We start from the raw sequence: 20,315 nt of genomic DNA, 5'->3' as shown, positions 1-20,315 counted from the left end.
AGCTCTATGAGGGTGGCCCAAGCCTTTTGCTGGTTGGGGGGCCACCAGCTTCAGGACCCTTTGGGATCCCCAAAGGAGCAGCGGAGGGGAGCATTGGGGGTCCTTGGGCACGTCCCCAGGCTGGGTCCCATCCTTGCCCCGAAGCGAGCCAAAATTCCCTGCACTTTGTTCTGCTGCCTTGAGTCCAAGGTGGCTCCACCACCACCGAGCATGGGGGGAGCACTGCGGCCTCTGCTCTGTGCCCGGCACGTGTGCAGGTGCACGTGTGTGCCTACATGCACGAGTACCCCTTGATTTATTATTGTATGGTTTTGCAAGACCTTAGCTTCCCCGGGTCAGCCAAGAACGTGTCCTGCTCCTGCTGTACCACAGCTCCCCGTTGGCTTGGCTCACCGGAGGGTTTTCATGTTTGCTCCTGTGGTCTCTCAAGACAAAAGCACTGGGATTTCTCCAAGCCCGGGATGTTTCTGTTTTGTTTTGCTGTAGTTTTGTGCATCGTCCTTGCAAGGTGAGCCGCCCCAGCTGACATGACATGCCTTCATCCCTCCCCTCCTGCCCCCACCCGCTCCTCAGGCAGAAACCCCGCCGTCTCTCCCTGGCCCCGGGTGTCTGCAAGCCGCGGGAGCCCCTCTTGGCTGCCCGGGGCCCTCTATCACGAACGTGCTCGGAAATAGCTCCAGCAGCACCTTTCTTAAATCATGTATATTACATGCAGCCTCGATGTTCGCTGGGAGGCCACTGGAATGGCTGGGAGGGATTTACCAGGTCCAAATTCACTTGACAGAAAAACAAAATTCCAGCGTAATTTTAACCAGCTGTGGTAGGAGAGTGAAAGAGAGAGAGAGGCAACGAAGAGGAAAACTCGGTGTGCAGGGGGAGCACGAGGGAGGGAGGTGGGAGAGACGTGGGGCTGGGAACGGGCTGCGTCCGAGCGGTGTTGGCTCGGGACGAAGCGCAGCCTCGCACTTGGGTGGCGAGGGGCACTCAGTGCACGGCTGTCACCTCTCCGGTGCCACAGGAGAGGTGCAAAGCACCAAGGGTGTGATGTAGAGCACCCAGAGCAGTGCTGGAGTTGCTCTCGTCCATCCCAACCACGGTGGCACCTCTGCTGGTGGTGCCGCGCAGATGGGGTGAGGCGCTGACTCCATAGGGCAGCACCGGGTTTGCCCCGTTTTTATTGTGTCTTTGGTTCCACAGTTGAGAATGTGTACATGGAGATATAAAAAGGTTGCCTAAAAATTAAAAAAATAAGAAAAAAATAAAGAGAAAAGCTCTACTTGAGTTCAATACCTAGCTTTTATTTTTCTATTCTTTGGTCTTACGGAATGAGCAGAGCGTGTCCTACCAAGACATATGGCAAACAAGTACATTTAGTTTCAGTATGACTTTAATTTTAAATTTAATTTAAATAATGTAAATATACATTTTACAGTGTAATAATACATTTTATACATATATGTGTTGTGTGCATTTTGTAGGTATAATTGGAACAATGCAATTTTAAATTAAATATAAGCTACTTTTAAGTCTAACTTTGTAAGAATGCATGTTCATGATTTCAAAAGTTAGAGAGCTCACAAAGAGAGATTTTTTCAATAACCTGAAACATTTAAGGACATTTTTATTGCATCTTATTATGTTTCCCATCCCCTCTTTCCATTTTATACTGTGTGTACCAAGCGAGTCAGACATCTGATGAATCTGGGGGCTCCTGTTTGAACCCTATTGCTATGTAATAATTTTTCCACATACATAAAACATAAGTACAGTTTCAGCCTCTTCAGCAAGCTGCAGATGAATAGCTCATTGAAGCCAGGGAGATCTCAGGCATACACAAATCTGTGCCCGTGTAGAGATTTTGCAGGATCAGGGTTATGTGTTATGATGCATAAATGTTGGTAAAAATGAGGTTTTGTAGGACATAAATAGAGGAGAACATTCACACCATTTACAAGAAAAAGCTGCAATGTTCATACTTGTAAAAATACCCAGCTGAGAGCTGTCCTGTGGGGAGGGACACCCTGCTCAATTAAGAAGAAATTTCTTGGAGATAAATGAGCTGACCATGCTGATCTTCCCCGCGTTCATTTTCCATGGAAGAATAACAAGTATTTTTATTTATTTTTAAGAAAACAGAGCACAGCATCATACCACTGTGCTTGGGCTTGATTTTTGTAAGGGCTTCTTTGTGCACTGAACTCAAGGCAGGCAAGAAATGGTGTGGTGTGGGTTGGGCCCTGCAGCAAGGGCAGGAGGCTGGAGAAATCTGCTTAATCACTGGTGCAAAAAAAAGGCTTTTGGGAGGCTGCTGTCCTACACTTTATTGGGGTGGCAGAGAGTCCTTGTTTCTCGTGGTCATCCCATACGGTGATGGTTTTCTGCTCTCCCAGCACTGTTTGGGGACGTGTGGTCTGAGACAGCTATGAGTGCCCTTCTGCAAGCGTGGTAGTTGTGCTTGATGCTTGTGGAACTTCTGAAAAACCCAGAAGATGCTGCCTGTCCCACCATGTTGCCAGAATCCCCTTGGCTATGTGCCTGCCCTCCTTTCCCTCCCAAAGCCTTGCCCTTTAGATATTGCAGTTTTCTGACGGCAGTTGTGTGAAGCTGGGTTTGGGGTATGGCATCTCCTGGAGGTGGACCCCCTGGCACAGCCCACAGGTCACCTCTGTCACTACCCTTGTGGAAACCTAACAAAAGCCTGCTGTGTGAAAGAGCAAACTCGCCAGGTGGAAGTCAACTGGTTAGGGTAGCGATAAGGCACCTTTCAGTGTTGATATTGCTTCTCGTTTGTGTATTTCTATGTTGAGTGGTTTTGGAGAGGCTGGTTCAAGAGCGGCAAGCAGTTAAAAGAGTTGTACGCATGCTCCAAATGTCATCTGGGTAAAAGTGGCACCTCCGCTTCCTGGGAGCCTAAAAGTTGCTCATTTGATGTGCTTGGAGATTTCTGGGAGAAATATTTCTGTGCTAAAGATGCCAGATCAGTGGGTGGCATTTAGCAGGCAGGCCAGCTGCCTGTTGCCCATCACTTGCTCCCCTGGCCCCTCAGTTCTCCTTGGATGCATTGTGCGGTTCCTGTCGGACCAAATGGCCAAGCCAGGCTTAATCTGATTACTTTAACCCCCAGTTCCCACAGCTGACTTTGCTTCTATCTGCTCCTTCACGGCTGGGGAAGTCGGGAGTGGATTTGGGAGGCCTAGGGAGAGCTGCGTTTTACCTAGATGTTGATTTCCCACTGATTTCCGAGGTGCCCCTTTCCTCCGTGCACGAGGCCGGCTGTCCTGAGGGCGCTGACATCACCACTGCTGGAGATGCTGCTGACTTCAGGATGATTTAGCGTGAAACGACCGGGCTTAGATGTAACATGTGTCTAAAAGGATCTGCTTCCCCGTGGGAGCTCGGAGGTGTTGATTCTCTCTGATCACTCAGTCCTGGGCTCTCACCCACGGATAATTACGTTCTTCCACGGATGATCCTGAAGGCCAAGTTCTGCTGGAGCGGGAGGACGTGCAGGTGGGCAGTGGTCAGCTCTTCACCTCGTGCTTCGTACAGCTGTTGCTGCAGCCACTCTTCGGTTTTCTATCTAGGGAGGGTTGGAGGCAGGGAAAAGAAAACCTTGACGTAACTGTCCCTCCCTTCCCCGTTCGGTAGCAGCAGTGAAATTCATGATCCGTTCCTGTTGGCGCGGAGCTACCCTTGATGGCTTCTCGTAGGAGTGCTCAGGACTTTGGCTCAGTCAAAGGGGTGCTATTAAGCAAAACACTTCGTACCTCAGCCCACAGCGATCCCTGGACTGGGAGCTGGGCTGCTATGGTGACAGTCTCCCTCGAGATGCCTAAATCAAGTAGACAGGGACACATCATCTCTGGTCTCTCAACTTTTTCCCCATTGCCCTCCCCCATCCCATCTAGCTGCATGTTCTGTGCAAGATACCTACCACTCCCAGCCGGTAATGACTTCCACATGGGGCTGGACCTTGTGGACAAATCCCCTGTAACAATAGGAAATGTTCCTTGGTCTCTCATTGTGTCTGTCTTTGGGAAGGAGGAGAAGGCGTTGACGACAAGCCGAAGAGCTCTAATATTCCTCCCGGACAGCTGATTAATTCCATCCTCTGCATCCGCTCTGGACCATCCCGCCCCACCCCGCGCCTTCTGCTTTTTATTGTTCTCTCCACCTGGCTCCCTCTGGCAGGGAAACCGATGGGATTTTGTGCCACGTGGAGCTCCGAATGGAAAACCCGGACAGCGGGAGCCTCTGCTCCCCCCGCGGACCAGGCCCGGTGGCTCCTGCTGGAGGAGGAGAGGCTGCACCTTCCTCGCAGCCAAGAGCGAGCACTGGAACGGGGACGCAGCATTCCTCCCCGGCACGTCCGCTCCCGCCTGGGAGAGACGAGACCTTGCCTTTTCCCATTCCTTCCCCCGCCATCGGGATAGCTCCTCTCTTTGCAGATAGTTGCAGGCTCGCTCTCACGCTCGGACCTTCTTCCTGCACGCGTTTGCACGTTCCTGCCTTGACATGGTCCCCTCCTGCAGGACGTGCCTGCCCTCGCCCCAAAAACGGTTTGCCCGTCGCGTGCTGCAGAGCCCCCCGTGTCCCTTCCCTCCCTGCTCGTGCCGTTTGTTCGCTCCCACACTGCTGTCACGAGGTGCTTGTGGTGGCTCCCACACCCCGCTGTGGTCACGCATGCATGCACGTTTGCACGCTCGCCTCGCACGCTTCCCCTCGCTCTTTCGCCGCGGTCTGTTTTTGTCCTGAGCATTCGCCATTCCCTCTGCAGACACACGCTCCAGCCTTGTTGCTCAGCTGTGATACATGGAAGAGGGGGAAGAGAGAGACAAGGGCATTTTGATTATGATTATGGAGTTGATTTATTAGAATAATTTTAAAACACAAAGCCATCTGTGTGCCTCTTCCCCATCCAAGATTTATAAAAGACCAAACCATCCATCTGACCCCCAGCCCTCCCTCCCCTCCTCTTCCCCCGCCTCATCCTCGCCTTCCATTCTCCTCTGTGGCTCTCTTGCCAAAACACTTGCCCATACTTAATTCTCCTCCCAGAGAGACAATGCTTTGCATTCTTGTATTGGAAGCCAAAAAAAAGACAATTCTATTCTGTCTCTGCTTTGCAGCTTGGTCTGTTAAGTTGCTTTCCCGAGAGTCTGTGTTTAAAACAAAAAAAGATAAAGGAAAAGGCAAGTTGGTGCTGAAAGGTGCTGGAACATCATCGCGTGGGGGTAACGTTTTCGTTCACTCCACATATCAAACAGCCACTGGCAGGCCGTCCCCAGGCAGAGCCAATGTGACTCCAGCTCGTTCCAAAGGGCTCACCTTTAGAGCGGAAAGACACTTTTGGACTCCGTCTCCCATCCTTCCTTTGCTCCCTTTTGAGGGCCTTGGCTCGAGCCCCAGTTTTCGAGGGTTGAGGTGTGCTGACAGATTCTCCGAGCAGGATGAGATGGTGGCAGAAGTCCAGAGCAGGAGGAGAGCCGGGGTCCGACTTTCCTGGACTCGCATTGTGACAAGCAGGAAGAGGCTCAGCCCTCCTCTTCCTTGCTGCTCCGCTCGACGCTGGCCCGACCTCCCTGGGGTGCTGACATCAGAAGAGCTGGAATGATTTATGCCTCTTGAGGATCTGCCTCTCCCTTCTGCGGCCAAGTCTTGTTACCTCTCCATGCATCCGTTTTTCCACATCTGAGATGCCTTCGGCTTCTCTGTGGTCACCGGAAAAACTAAACCAGCATCACCAGCTGGCACTCAACTAAGCCAGCACCACCAGCTGGCGCTCGAGGATTTTGCCATTATTACGCTGTTGTCCTTCTCACAGGGTTGGAAGGTGAGGAGCAGATCTAGAGCTTTGGAGCCCTTCTCTTTGGAGAAAGGAAAGCTAGAGGGAGTATTAGCATAGAGTTTGAACCAAAAGCGATCAGCTGAAGTCTGGGATTAGCTAATGCATGTTTAGCCTTTTCTTGTTTACACATCAGGGAAGCATTTTCCTCAGTTTCAGCAAATTAATTTGTAGCCAGCGTCCAGCATTCAAAATTGCAATGATGGTGGGAGAAGGTCATGGGTGACAGTGAGCCCAGTCCTGAATAGCGGTGTTTTGATTTTGATTTTATTTGTGTGTGACTGGGTACAAACAAAACCTTTCTGCATTTTGTAACCGTTCTTTTGAACTTCGTCTTTCCATATAAATCTTATTTTGATGTTGTTAGTGGTTCCCATATGAGATCTGACATTTGTTATTTGATACTGGCAGAGAAGAATGAAACCTATTAGTGAAGGCTCATGGGTTCAACAGGATCCTAGGGAATAAGAGCAGGGGTTGTGAAAAGACCTGAGGATTTAGTGTCACTGTCATCCACTCGAGTTCTTGAATCTCTTTACCGACCCCTCTCTGTCCAAAGAATTGTCTGTCTTCGGTTTCTCTGGTTCCAGGTGTGTATTCATTGAAGTTGATGACTTATCCACTTTGTTGTGCACTAAATCACCTAAGTGCTGAGTGTCTTCCAGGACCTCTTCACAATCCCCTTATGTCTGCTTAGAAGAGATAGGCATAACTGCATGCGTTTCTTCTGGAAAGAAAGCAAAAAGGAGCTTTGCTTAGAGCACAGAACTGCTGTGACTTTGTGTGGCACCTCTTTGGACTGAGGTTCCTCTCTTTCCTCTTCAGGAAGGAGATCTTGTAGAGGGAAAACACTGCTCAGCTGGGCTAAAATCAATCAGGACTCCTAGGAAAGTCCTAGAAAGGGCTGGAAGGGATGATCTTCCAGGGACAGAGCAGAGTAACCCTGCTTACACCAGCCCTGACAAGGGCCTTCCCAGAGCATCCACACCTGCGCTGAAATACCGGGCCACAAAAGCTTTGTCCTTCCTTTTGCTGCAGAGTAATCCTCCTTCTTCTTGTCCAGCAGACTTGGAGAACAGTTCATCCTTTTCTTCTTTGGTACAACATATTAAATATTTGAAGACTATTTTAATATCTTTGCTCTTCTCCTCTCTAGCCTAAACAACCACCGTCCTTTCAGTATCTCTTTGCAGGTTGCACTGGACCATGGCCATTTGTCCTGCTCTGGTCAGACCGTGCTTTCCTTGCAGCCCCATTTTTCTCGCAGTGCGATGCCTGCAACCAGGCATGGGGCTCTTGCCAAGACTTCAGCAGCCTTAAGCAAAGGGGAAGGAGGATTTGTGCCTCAGCAATGATCTTCCAGCTTATGCATCCCAAGGCAAGAGTGAAGGCAGTAAACAGCCGCATCTCCCAGGCTCTTCTCCTCGGCTTGGCATGCAAAGATCCCCGGTTGCTCTAATGGAGACCAAAGAGAGTGAATTTCTGGCCCATGCTCCAGACGTGCTCAGCTTCTCCTTCTTAATTTCCTTGAACTTCTCTTCTCGTGCTCAAAACAGCCTCCTTGTCCCACCCGAGAGGCAGCTGTGCCTGGGGCTGCCCGTGGTCTCCTCGCTGAGGCTGTGGCTCCCGGAGGACACCGAGCTCAGGTCTGGCCAGGGGTGGTGTTGTGCCACGCCATCGCCCCATCCTCCTTCATGCTTCGCAGTCTGGTGCAGAGATGCCTTTTCTCCTTGTTTTGTTTTATTTTCTTTCTTTCCGCTCTTTTTTTCCCATTTTTTTCTTTCCATTGGTTGTTTGGATTAAGGGGCCTTAAAGGGGCCAGACATTTTTTGTGTTCACTCATACCCTATAAATAACCGGCACCTCTCCAGTGCTCGCGCTCCACCCTTCAGTTACAGATTCCACTGTCTAGCTGCCACCACTCTGCATGGCCTTTCACACTCTTCCTTTCTATTTAATATGGAAATGTTAGTAAAAAAAATAATAATAGAACAACAACAAAACCCTTGCTGTCACAAATTCTCCAAGGGGAGGGGGAGGAGGAGAGAGGTGGGAGGCGGGGAGGGGAGGACACAACCAGCCAAAAAAAGTATCCAAAGGAATGTTCTTCTCCCTCCCAGGTTTACAGCAATGCCTTTCCATCCAGAGTCATCTGTTTTGTTTTCCTTCTCCCTCAGCCTGAAAGTGCTGCAGCATTATCATGTAATGTTGCTTAATGTGACCAAAGGCTTCAGCAAGTCGCCCCACGGACCGCAAGCATAGCCCAAATTCCAAGGCAGCGCTGCCTGTGGCGTCTCGTTAAAGCGTAGGACTTGCAGCCCTCTGTGTGTCCCATGAACCGTTGTTTGGGGTTTTGTTTTTCCCTTTTTTCTTCCTTTCCTCCCCCTATTTTTTTCAACAGCATGCCGCCACCCCAAGTGTCGGGCAGGGATTTTGTAACCGCACCGGCAGGCGTATCTGGGAGGTATGCGTGGAATCCTTCAAGTGCTTGGTCAGTCCTTTGTGGTTTCCTTTGAGCAGCTGCCCACCCTGCCAGCTCCCACCACCCCTTCCCAAGCCCCCTGACATGCAACCGGTTGCGCCATCCTTGCAGGAGTTTCACATGACAGTTGTCTCCTCGGGGCGTTGGTCAGACAGCAAAGCTGAGGCAGTGCCGGCTTTTTTTTTCTGTTCTTCCTCCCAACACGTTTCCTGATGCTAGTGAAGGATCACAGTGGTAGCCCTGAAGGCTGGAGTCATCTGTTGAACCACAGAGCAGGTACAGATACAAGACAAGCTCTTACCTACCGAGGGTCCCAATCCAATTTAGGGAGGGAGATTTAAGCTTCTCTCAGTGCTAGGTTTTTAAGATTTAGACAGAGGGAAATGGAATGTTCTAGCAGATCAACATGTGAGTTTTTGCTCCACCTGAGATGTTATTCCATCATTATTTTCTAGTGTTTGATGAATTATTTTCTCACCGTCTCTGGGACGGGGTATTGTTGTTATTCCCATTTGGAGAAGGTATAGATGATGCACACAGCCCTGAAGGGTTGCTCAAGGACCAATAGTTTCCTGGGCTTTCCAGCCTAGTTGGTGCCCACAGCCAGGGCAATGAGCTCCTAGCCCGTGGGTGCCAGCACCCAGTTACCACCACGTACCAATGTCCATGTGGCGCTGATGGGTTGTGCTGGCTGCAATTGTGCCCAGTCTAATTGAAACGACTTGGCTGGAAACGTGGGTCTGGGATGGTGTCTCGCACTCCCCCTTCCTGAAGTTCAGTTTCCATCCATATTTCAGTTGCACTTTACCATGTATACTGTAGAATAGTCTAGATATGAGTCTGGTTGTTTCAACAATAAATTGGCTGTATCTGTAGGCCTGGACGTGTTATCTCATTAACTTCATCTGCTGACCTGCAGAGTCATGCATTCATTTAGGTTGGAAAATACCTTCAAGACCACCAAGTCCTGTCACTAAACCATGTCCCTTGCATGTCCAAAGCCACGCAGTAGGCAGTAGAGCTGCACAGGTTTCCTCTGTGGAAATCCTTCTCACTCGTCTTCATCAACCCTGTCTGGGTGTGAGGAATCACCATCAGGAGATACCTCAACCTTCCTGCTGGCTGAAGGAAGAACCCAGCCAGATGCCTGCCTTGGAGAGGCGGACGTAAAGCCAGCTGAAGGGATTTGCCTGGCAGCCGATGTGTGCCCAGCTTTCTGCTCAAACACCATGCCAACATGGGTTACCTGCCCAGCCAGCAGCAGCGTGTGGTGCCTGTTGCCATTTGTGATTCAATAAATTAATAGAAGAGAAACCCCAGAGCACTGAAACGAGCAGGGCAGCAGGCCTTTTTATCCAGAATAGGTCATAATGAGCCAAGAAGCTTCTATATAGCTTTGTTGCTGGGTTGTATTGTTTCCTTCTATCTGTTTTTCCATTATAAGCTGCCCCACAGAAATCTCTGGAGCCCCCCAGCACATTTCAGCAGGAGGTGAGTGAAGTCCTTTCGTTCAGGCACTTCTCCACGCAGCAAGGTGGCTGTGGTGGTCTTGCAGTGCCCCCTTCGAGTGCCAGCATCATCTGTAGCCCCTGCATGGCCCTCTGCCCTCGCTGTGCCTCGACTGCAGTCATGATTAATGCATTGGTTGCCTCTCCCGAGCATCTGGGGAGCAGGCAGCAATGTTTTTTCATCCCTGAGCAAGAAGCAGAGGAGCCTTTTGGCTGGGACATGCTCCCCTGCCCTTTGGGAGGGATGTGACCATGGCACGATCCGGTGCTGGAGCTGTGAGGGGCTGGGGCATCTCAGGGAAACCAGGAGAAGCCGAACTGCCTCTCTGTGACAGCAGGCTGGGCAGTGACAGGGCCTTGTCACATCGCCAGTTTGAATATGATTTCTGCTGGGTGACAAAGCCATGTCCTTAATGCACTGGCCGGTCTGCCAGATGCCCAGTCCTTGCGCTGAACAACAGGGCCACTGGGGCTTTGTGACTGAAGTTGTAAGTTGGTTTGGGTTTTTGTCCTTTTTTTTTTTTTTTTTTTCTTAATATAAGGAAGACTATATTTTTCCCGAGCTGCCTTCTTGGAATTGCCTGGACTTGTTTTATCCGAAACTTTCCAAAAAAAATTCAGCCTGAGGCAGATACCCAGTGTGGAAAATTTCAGCCCAAACGCTTCCAGTTTAGCGGCGTTGCGGGAGCAGAACGTACGGGCCGTCAATGGAGAGCGCCGGGCCGGGCCGGTGTGGGCTTCAGGGCCCACACAGCTGAGCTCAGGGTGCTCAGGGGCTGACCACGGGCACAGGAGAGGATCTGCCCTCCTTCAGAGGGATAGAAATGTCTGTGCTGTGTGATGGGAGCCCGTGAGCTAACCATGAAGGCACTGTTTGTGGTGGGACCTGCCCCAGCACCTCGAGGTGCCGCAGGGAGGTGAGCGAGGCCGCACCTCGCCATCACCAGGCTGTGTGTGGCCGGGGTGGTCAGCATGATGGATGGGTGGCTTGAATGAGGAGAGAAATCCTCTCTGATCCCTCTTAGAAAACTCAGGTTGACGCCAGATGCTAGCTAATGGCATTAACCCTTTAGAGCTCACATCTGAGATGTAGGTCCTGGTTGTACCCATACACATGCTGTGCTGGAGGGAGGCTTCTAGCATCAGCACCAGTTCACTCAGTGGAGAGCAATTGCTTTTTGTTCCCCTCATGCCATCAGCATAAAACAGAGCCTTGTTTTTGGTAACGGCTGGAGGCCGAGGAGGCAGCAGAACAGGGCAGGCACTGTGGGGACAAGTGCTGTGGAGCCCTGCTTCTAGAAACCGTGTAAAACTCCAGCTCTCTGAGCCCTGAGCCTCCTCTCATTCCACTGGTATTGCTGGGAGGAGTTTGTGAGCCTGGGGCTGTCACTCCTGCACAGTGTCCTGTGTCACCTCCCTGGTGGCCACAAGGCGTGCTGTCAGCCACCCGCGTGGGGACGGCCACACATGCTCATGCAGGATAATGTGCTACCGACAGACAACCTGAGTGCTGACTTCTCCTAATTAATCTTTCTTTCCCACCTCTCTTCATCTGTATTTTCTTCCCCAAAGTGTGGCAGAAAACATCAGACGCTGTCAAATGTGTTCCACACGCAGGGTGACATCAGCTTGGGTCCTTTGGGATGGTGCGTTACAGTCCTGCTATGTTGTTAGGCCCAGTTTACATTAAAAGTGGCTTTTGGAAATAAGTAAGTAATAACTTGCTAAATTGGGGCCTGAACTGCTCAGTTTAACAAATTATGACTTTGTTTTTATTTATTATTACGTGTATTATTTTAAGAATATGTTTAAAGGGAAGCCTAGTTTAATGAAAAATGGCCAGGTTCGATCAGGCAGCACGCTAATTCCAGCTGGGTGTCACCACCATCTTCATCGTCATGGTTTAGTCATGTCCTTCTTTACATGCTAATTAGGCTGATGTGTCAGTAAGTGTTATAAGTGCAAACTTGGGCTGTGTTTGTTTTTTTGCTTTTGCAGTGTTGCTTTTGCAACATTTGTTTAGTTTTCATTCAATGCATAAAATATGAAGGGAACAAAAAACTCATGCGCATTGTATCATGTAATTAGACAAGTAAGCAGATGTTAATTAATATATGAATATCGTTTTTATTTCCAATCGTCTGGCTGTGGTTTGAGCAAACCTATGTCCCCCAGCTGTTGCTACACGAGACACAGTCAGAGCAAAAACAGAGCTCGAATTCAGCTGCTCTATTCCCAGAGCACAGACTATTACCCGAGCTGAAAGAGGAGACGCTTTTAGGATGTGCTGTCCCCAGACGTGACACAGCAGTGTGGCATTCTCCTTCTATCCAGTGGAGGGCAACAGGGGACACGATTACAGCCACGCACCTTCCGACCAGTCTGGGGAACCAGCAGGGCTGGGGCTTTGGAGCCCCGTGGAAATGCATCCAAGGCTTTCCTCTTGGACTCCTCTGTCAGATGGGGTTTCTGCTAGCAGACGTGGATCACTTGTACACCAGCTCTGTGGCAGTCTTGGAGGAGAAACTGGAGGTTTTCAGACCTCACCTGGATAAAGCCCTGAGCAACCTGTGCTGGCTTTGAAGTTGGCCCTGCTTTGTAGAGGAGCTGGGGCTGGGGGCTCTGTGAGCCTCTCTGCAGTGCAGGTCCTGGGCCACCACAGTCAGCCTTTTGCTACCAAACGATTTTATTCTTTATTTCATCTGGAAGATGCTTGCTAAATGGATCCAAAACTTTCCTTTTTCCCAGCTCTCAGCCAGCGATAGCACGTGGTTGTGTTGTGATCAGCCACTGCATCCAAGCGTTTCTCCTCCTTTGCTTCTATGTGAAGAGCTTCCTGGTAACAAAAGAACGGTCCTAACATCCATCTTCAAGCTAATTTGCATTTTTAAATATTAACATTCATTCCACTTGTATTACTGTAGTCTTCAAGATCTTTCAATTTCTCTTGGCTGATACTCTGATCTCTTGTGCACCAATAATGCGTTCCACTTCATCGGTGCTAAAACCACTGTTGTATTTCCAGTGAGAAATAAGATTGATTACAAGCCTGATCATTGAGGAACTTCTGCTCATTATAACTCAGTTCCCATCACTCTCGTTCCAGCAGAGCCTGTTTTCATTTGCCCACTACTCAGTTCCTTACCTGCTGCATAATTCTTCTGTTAATTCCCATCTTTCCAAGCTTACCTAATAACTACCCATGTCATGTCATGGCTAGTGCCTCTTGATACCCAGATAAATTAGATCATGCCACACTTCTTGTGTCTGGGGAATGAACTGTCTCACTGAAGAAATACATAAGGTTTGTCTCACACAATTTACTAAACCTGGCTTTGCAGTTTATTCTGCTTGTCTCTGTGTCATTAATGATTCCTTCCTGAGAAAGAAAAAAAAAAGATCTATAATGAGATCATTTTCTCTCTCGAAGCTACACCTGTGCCTTGAGTATCAGCATGGAAGGCTGAGCTCTTCAACCTCTTTGCCCTACCACGTGGTCTGGAGGTGCATTGACTTTCTCAGGGCATCCTGTCTTCTGCTAAGTCAACACAAAAGCCCATGACTTTCTCTAAATTGCTTGTGAACTCCCTGACACTCTCTCTTTTTCTCTGTTTTTCCTTCTTCCCCCCCTCCCTGCCAGAAGCTGGCATGAGGAGAATAACAGTGCAATCTCCCACATTGCTGTGGTCTGAGCAGGTTTCCCCTCACATTATGTCTAAATAAATATTAATAAGAAAAATGGAATAAGAGCTCATTGACAAATTCAGCAAATATTTGCCTCTGCCATCCCTTTCCAGCCACCTGGCTCCTGGAGGAAAGTTTTGCCCTTTCTCAGACCAGAGCTTTCAGGAAATAAACATTTGTTTTATTTTCTCAGAGGAGGAAAATGAAAATGGCATTATGGGGCCTGAAGCCCACATCTCCCATTTTGTGTGGCTGGAAGCAACTTCAAGCCACTAGCTTGAACAATGGCTTTTGTCTTCGCCTTCAAGTGACAAGCTGTCACAGAGCCAGCCAGGATGGGCTTGAATTATGGTGAGGATTTCACCTTGAGGACCTGGAGTGTTTTTCTGCACCCTTGGAAGGACTATCTAGCCAAAAAAGCTCCCAGAATAGTCCGAGTCTTTCAGCCAATCTCTGCACTTGAAAAAAAATGAAGCCTTGGTTCTGACAGCCAGAAAGACTAAGGAGAAACAACAGCAGGGATGGCAGCAGCGTTAGCTCACCTGGGTGCAGCCAGCCACAGCCATCCCCGCTAGCAGAGCCCCAGAGCATGGTCACTGGAGGCAAACTGGGACGTGAGCTTTGTGCGAGGCTGCTCGAGGACATAGAGGGTGCAGGGCATCCTGACTTAAAGGTGTGACTTCAAGGGTCAGCTCTGCTTGGCTTGCTGGGTTTTGGTGTAGTGACAGCAGAGGCTGTGCTGGAAGGTGAGAAGAGAAAGTCGAGGAGGCCAAGACAGGCAGTTGTGTTGTTGGAGCACAGCTTCCCAGCTGGTCCCAGCCTTTTGGTCATGGTTGCATTTGTTCCTGGTTTTTCTTTGGTTTCTGAATAGAAGAGGGGCTGGGGTAAACAAGCAGGGACAAGGAGTAACGAGGTGGTGGCAGGTATGATGGTGAGTCGGGAAATGACAGCAAGTTAATTGTCACTGATTTCTCTGCTGGTTAATTGGATGCCCTCTGGGAGGGAAGAGCCCATCAAGGGAACCCATGGGGCTCGGGACAGCAGATCCTGTGAATCAAACAGATGCTCTGAAAAGGTTTTTCTGGAGAACCACAAAATCCAGTGTCAGGGATGTTTTCTGGGTGTTATTGGTGCCTTCTTGTGTTCATGCTGAGTAAAGCTGAAGGGCACCAAGCATGATTTTGAGCCAGATTGCCAGCTGGCACAAATTGCTTCATTCAAATTGCCTTATCAGCAGAGCTGCTGTTTATCAGGGACCTTGGCTGTGCCACTGACACCTTTCTCTCTGGGTCTGTCTGGATTTCTCTCTCCTTTGAGGAAATGGTCTCTTGGTGTGGCCTTGCAGAAGTACAGCAGAAATGGCATTTCAAGCACTTGTGGTTATTCTCTGTGACAGAAGCATTGGGCTGTACAAGATGCTCAGTTTAGTTTAATAGCAAGCTGCTGGGAGAAACGTGCAGAAAAACCCAAAACACAAAAGCTCAAGAGGAGCCACCTTCTTCACAGCAATGGTAGAGGCAGTTCTTCAGTCAACAGTAATAAGGATCCCCTGCCTTCAGCTTACAGCCAAGTTACAGAGCCATTGGCAGGCAGCTCTGAATGTTTAAAAGCTCCCCATGTGCAGAGGTTGGGAATGCTGATGCTGAGTTTCCTGGTCTGACGTGCACAGCTACTCACCCTGGGGGATGCTTGGGAGCACCGGAGCTGCACCGGCTCCCATCAGATATGGTAAGCGAGACCTCCCTGCGGGCTGCTGGGGTTCGCTGTCATCCCACAAGCTCGTTGTGCCAGGTGGTGTGTTTTTCCTGGGTGGAATTAGCTAAAAAGTACAGGTCAAAGGGCCCCCATCTCGCCTGCCCACACTGGGTTAAAAGGCTGAAGAAGCTGAGAGACCCGGAGTGCAGCCAGGGAAATTGTTCAGCTCTGCCTCTGGGGAGATGAAGGCACGAGATGGTGGCTGGTCCTGCAGTGGGAGGCTGAGGTTCAGGAAGCCCCATGGTGTTAACACATCCACAGCACGTCGTGGCCAGCCTCGGTGGTCCCATGCAAAGGTGGAGGATGCTCTGCACCGCCTCCAGCTGCAGGCCAGCCATGGGGCTTCGCTCCAGGTGCTCGCTGAGCAGAAAGTGGACAAAAATCCTTCCTGGGATGCCACGTGGTGGCGTGCCTTAGCCCTCCAAGGACGGAGCAGTGGATCCCGCCGCTCTGTTAACGAGACTGACTAATTATTTATTACAAAGGAGGTTGCAGGAATCTGGAGCGGAAACTGCTCCCCAGGCCAGCTAACTCACACCTAAGCATGCCAGGCTCCTTTCATAGCAAAGCACATGTCGGAGCAATCAGACCTGCTGCTGGGAGGCTCACGGGAGTGGGACCAAGGCTGTTTTATACATGTGTGTGAGCGTGTATATATATACATGTATAAAAAGTGTGTGTGTGTGTATATTTTACTATGTTAAGCTATAAACTGTATGGGTTAGGTATGAATTAGAACCTTATAAAATGTGTTTACTCATTCTGTGTAACTCAAAGCGGGGATTAAACAGTAGGAAAAACTGACCGGGAGAATTTTCCAAGCTGAAAAAGTTTTACAGCTCTCATTGTGAACTTGAGAGGGAGGATTTTTTTTTTTCTTTCTTTCTTTATTTTTTTTTTTTCAGAGCAAGTTTTTTTGTCATTGAATTTTTATGATTACCAGATAAAAGGAGGGGGTACAGCTGAGGAGGAAGGATGGACGGAGGAAGAGCAGGAGAAAGTTCTGGCAGGCAGAGTTGTGCTTAGGCGTCTGAGCCTCATCCTCCTCTCCATCTCTTGTGACAGACAATGTGCTTTCTGTGCCAGTGGCATCCAGGAGGGCCTCCCCATGGCATGCCGTGCTCCTAAGCAGGCCCTGCTTTTCTCATCTCCTTGAAGGCATCTTTTATGGGGAAAACAGAATCCCAAAATGCTGCTGCAGTTCGAGGGAATGGGTGCAGGAAAGGCCAGCGGAAGCAGAGGCAGAAGGGAGGTGAGGCTCCGCTGAGCATCTCAGGCAGGGGAAGATGAGAGGGAGGAGCAGGGAATGGGGATGGATTGAAGCCTTGCAGATGTTTTGTCACCCTCCTCTTAAGGAAAAGCTGGACAAAGCACCAGAGTAATAATTTTGCCATTATCAAGTGAATCATCCTGAGTCAGTTCCAGCTGAGTGCTGTTTGATGAAGAGCAAGGTGCATGCAACCCGGAACCGTTTCATTTCTTATTTCCTCCCCTCCTTGGACACAGCTTTCTTTCCCCACCCTTTGTTTGGTCTCTTCTACCTTCTAGATCTTGCCTCGGTGAATCATCTCCGCCTTCAGGACTGGTGGCCCCTGCGCAGGGAGCAGAGCCTGACTCACTGCTCTCCTCTACTTGTTATTTCCACAGCCTTAGGAGGGTTGGGCTTTGGTCATTGGGCTTTGGGTGTTGTGGTGTGTTTTGGGTTTTGTTTTTTTGTGGTTCTTTTTTTTTTTTTTTTTTTTTTCTACTTCACTTTATGAACATTTTCCAGGAGATCAGGGGAAGGGAGGGGGGAAGAGAGACAGAGAGGGTTCGTTGTTTGGGTAATTTTCCCTACTGCTAAATGTCAGCATCCTACGCCTGATGGTCAGGATAGGGAGTAGTGGGGCTTCTATTTCAGGCTGTGCAAGGGATGGGAGAGACTCACCTTATCTTCCTAACATGGCCCAAACGATGTTTGGGTTCTATTTAGGGTTTTGAAGAAAAGAGGGAAGTGATAACCTTCCCGTACGAGCTCTGGGTTGGCTACCTGGCACCAGCTTCCCTCATCAGCACAGATCCTGCAACAGCCCTGGAATCCATTTACCACTTGGCTTAATCCTGCTCTGCTTATTCAGGGAATCTGTCTTTTGTCGTCTGAGTTGAAAGACGTTGCGCAGTTGCTGGCGATGACGTGTCTCCAGCTAACCGTCCTAGAGCAATCGGAGACCTGGGGGTGGGGAGCGTGCCCAGGTTCCTGCCTTTGCCAAGGGCACGGGGCACTCAAACAGCTTCTCCCACCACTGCAGGCCATCGGTGAGGTGGGTCCCCATGGACATCGCCCGTCAGAGCTGTCCTGGCTAAGAGCAGCTCCCCGCTCCTGTGGATGCCAAGATTGATTTGTCTCGGTTTCTAGGAATTGGGACTTAAAATTCAGAGCAGAAGTCCTGCCTTCTGTGCCAGTGTCCTGCTGTGTGCTTGTGGCAGATATCCTCAGAGCCTGGGTTCTGCTTACTAATACAAAGAGGTTAATAGTCTTTCAGAGATGAAAGCCAGATATTAGAGGTTAGAGATCTGGACTGGGGGCCTGGGCTCTTGCCCCAAACCTGCCTTTTGCCTGCTGTCATGAAAAAGTAATTTCCTTTCTTTGCGTTCTGGCTCCTTTGCCTGCTGCTTCTCCCTGCAGCTTTCTGCAGTGCAGGTGCATGTGGTAACAGAGCTCATAGCTTGGCCAAGGAATGTAAATGCTGCCACATTGTCAGAGGTATTCATGGCCTTTGTGAAGGGCATTGAGGTCTCTGAGTGTCAAGAGCCTTGTTGACATATGTTTTGTCCTCAAGAAAACAAAATCAACTCAATTTAAAAAATAAGAGTTTATATGTTGTCCTTGTGAGCAGTGGGAGCGTGCAGTGATGCAGTAGATCCTGTCTCACCTTGTGGTTGTAATGGAAAAGATGGAGTAATTGCTGATACAGTGGTAGTGCTGCTGAAGTAGACACCTCATGGTCAAGAGGTTCCCAGCTCGTTCTCCTCTTCATTGACTTGTCTTCTCTTGAATCAAAACTGTGAAGCAAAATGTGATATTTATTATGATGAAATCAGTAAGTGAGAGGTTTATTCTCTGTGCTAAGGCAGTTGTGAGTACACACGAGTCACCCAGGTATGCTTTGTTCAAGAACTGATGTCAGCTCTTGCATACGTTAGTCCTGACCAAGTGGGTGTTTTCTAGAGCTTGGCCAGATAATTGCTTCTTTCCTGAGTTTCATCATGATAATGTTTGGCTTCTCCTGTGATACTTGCTTGGATAAATGGAAAGTTCTGAAAAGAAGCACAGGGAAATGGCATGCCTTCTAGCCTGAATGTGAGGTAACTGAGCATATCTACAAAAATATTTAGAACTCACTGTGTTTTCACAGGGTTTAACCTTGGTACTGCAAACATGTCCATTAGTTTATCTGGCACACGAGTGTAATGGGACAACTTGCATGAATAAAGCTAAACATGTGTAAATGTTTGCAAGATATGGGTCCATAATTCCTTGGAAATCATAGCAAACCAACTCTATTCTCATGTGCAGTGGTATTCTCCTATCCATCTTAGACAAGTGATCTGAAATATCTGTAATAATCATTATAGCATGGTTGTTCCAAATAGCTCACAGCCAGGATGCAGAAACTCAGCTAGTGTAAACTGTTATTGTTCCATTGACTTCAAGGGATCTACAGGAGATTTTATGAACTGAGGATCTGCCCCCACATTCTCAAATATTCAAAAGTGAGTATTAGGGCCAAGTAAGAGGTCTGCTTCCATGCAGGTCTGTCCATCAGGACCAATTTCTGTAAGTGTTCGTTGGCTCACAGGCTGCAGATCTGGCTGCAGTTGTGCGTGCTGAACCCTTTTGAATGTACTGGTCCGGAGCCTTAGCACTAATTCTCTGTGAACATCAGCATCTGTGCATATTGCCTCTATTTAGAATAAATAGGACCAAAGAAATAATAGTTTATTTAAATTGATTGCCGCTACAGGTAGTGAACTTTGGTGTGTGGCTTGGTCCATACCCCAGCACTGAAGTGTAAAAAGGAAGGATGGGAAGGAGGAAGGATGGGAAATAGTGGCAATAAAGAAGAAATCTGCTGATCTCACAAGTCCAAAAAGTGCAAGGAGAATTGAAGCACAGACCAGCTGATGGCTTTTCAGCATAGGTTTGCAATAATATGATTTGACAAATCACCCAAGATAATCATCTTTGTAGAGGTTTATTGCACGCTGAGTTTCTTTCCAGGAAATATTCTTTGCCGCTCCTGCTAGACCGGTATTTGAATCTAGCTGAGTGTGTGTGCATGTGCATATATGCTTAAGACCTCTCTAAAGGCTTGATCTTCAACTGACACAAGTCAGCCAATGTGTTTCTGTAGGGTATTAAGGTTCTGGAGGTTTTGGTCATAAAGAATTGAAAATAAAGTTAATGGACTGCTCAGTAGAGCTGGAAATAAAGGACCAGACCCTGCTGCTTGGCAGGTGTCCCCTGCTTTCTTCATAGACCGTAATGTACGAGGCAAGTTAGGAAGACTGTGTGGTAGGCAAGTTTGTGTGTCAGACGTGGTATAGGAATATTGTTAGGGCCCACTTGGACTGGGCAGAATCGTTGACCTTTACTTAGGAGGGCTCCCTGGATTGTCCTCTGACGTGCCTCGTGGCAAAAGCTGCTCCCTTTCATGGTTAGGTATTTTAATCACAGCAGCAAACGGAACCACCCAGTGTTCTGGGCTGGTGGAGTCCATCTCATTGGTGCTGTCTTTGTATCCAAAATTTGTCATGTTCAGACAGTAGCTTACAGACCCTTACTTTTTTTCCAAGGAACCACGAGACAGCGGTAGTTTTGTGCATTAAAGGAGAAAGATGGAATAGTTGCATTGGAAGGGACCTATGGATATCATCAAGTCCAACTGCTTGACCACCTTAGGGCTAACCAAAAGTTTAAGCATATTGTTAAGGGCTCTATCCAAACACCTCTCGAGCACTGACAGGCATGGGGCATCAACCACCTCTCTAGCGAGCCTGT

General features: G+C 48.9%; 1 protein-coding gene and 1 long non-coding RNA gene across 10 annotated transcripts in view; one reads left to right on the top strand and one right to left on the bottom strand.

The window, feature by feature from the left end:
• Positions 1 to 20,315, top strand: part of ASTN2 (astrotactin 2) — a 331,775-nt gene that overhangs the window by 270,590 nt on the left and 40,870 nt on the right. The gene's annotated exons all lie outside the window — the stretch shown is intronic.
• LOC110354480 (uncharacterized) lies at positions 1,305 to 8,465 on the bottom strand. The gene is made up of 3 exons (XR_002406514.4): positions 5,329 to 8,465; positions 3,935 to 4,803; positions 1,305 to 3,832 (listed from the first exon to the last, which is right to left on the bottom strand). It is a non-coding gene; the product is annotated as an uncharacterized lncRNA (long non-coding RNA).

This window comes from Anas platyrhynchos, chromosome 18 (genome assembly GCF_047663525.1).
Source record: "Anas platyrhynchos isolate ZD024472 breed Pekin duck chromosome 18, IASCAAS_PekinDuck_T2T, whole genome shotgun sequence".
Classification (NCBI taxonomy): domain Eukaryota; kingdom Metazoa; phylum Chordata; class Aves; order Anseriformes; family Anatidae; genus Anas; species Anas platyrhynchos.
The sequence above is the reverse complement of the archived record's forward strand: the minus strand, read 5'-3'. Positions and strand labels throughout refer to the sequence as shown.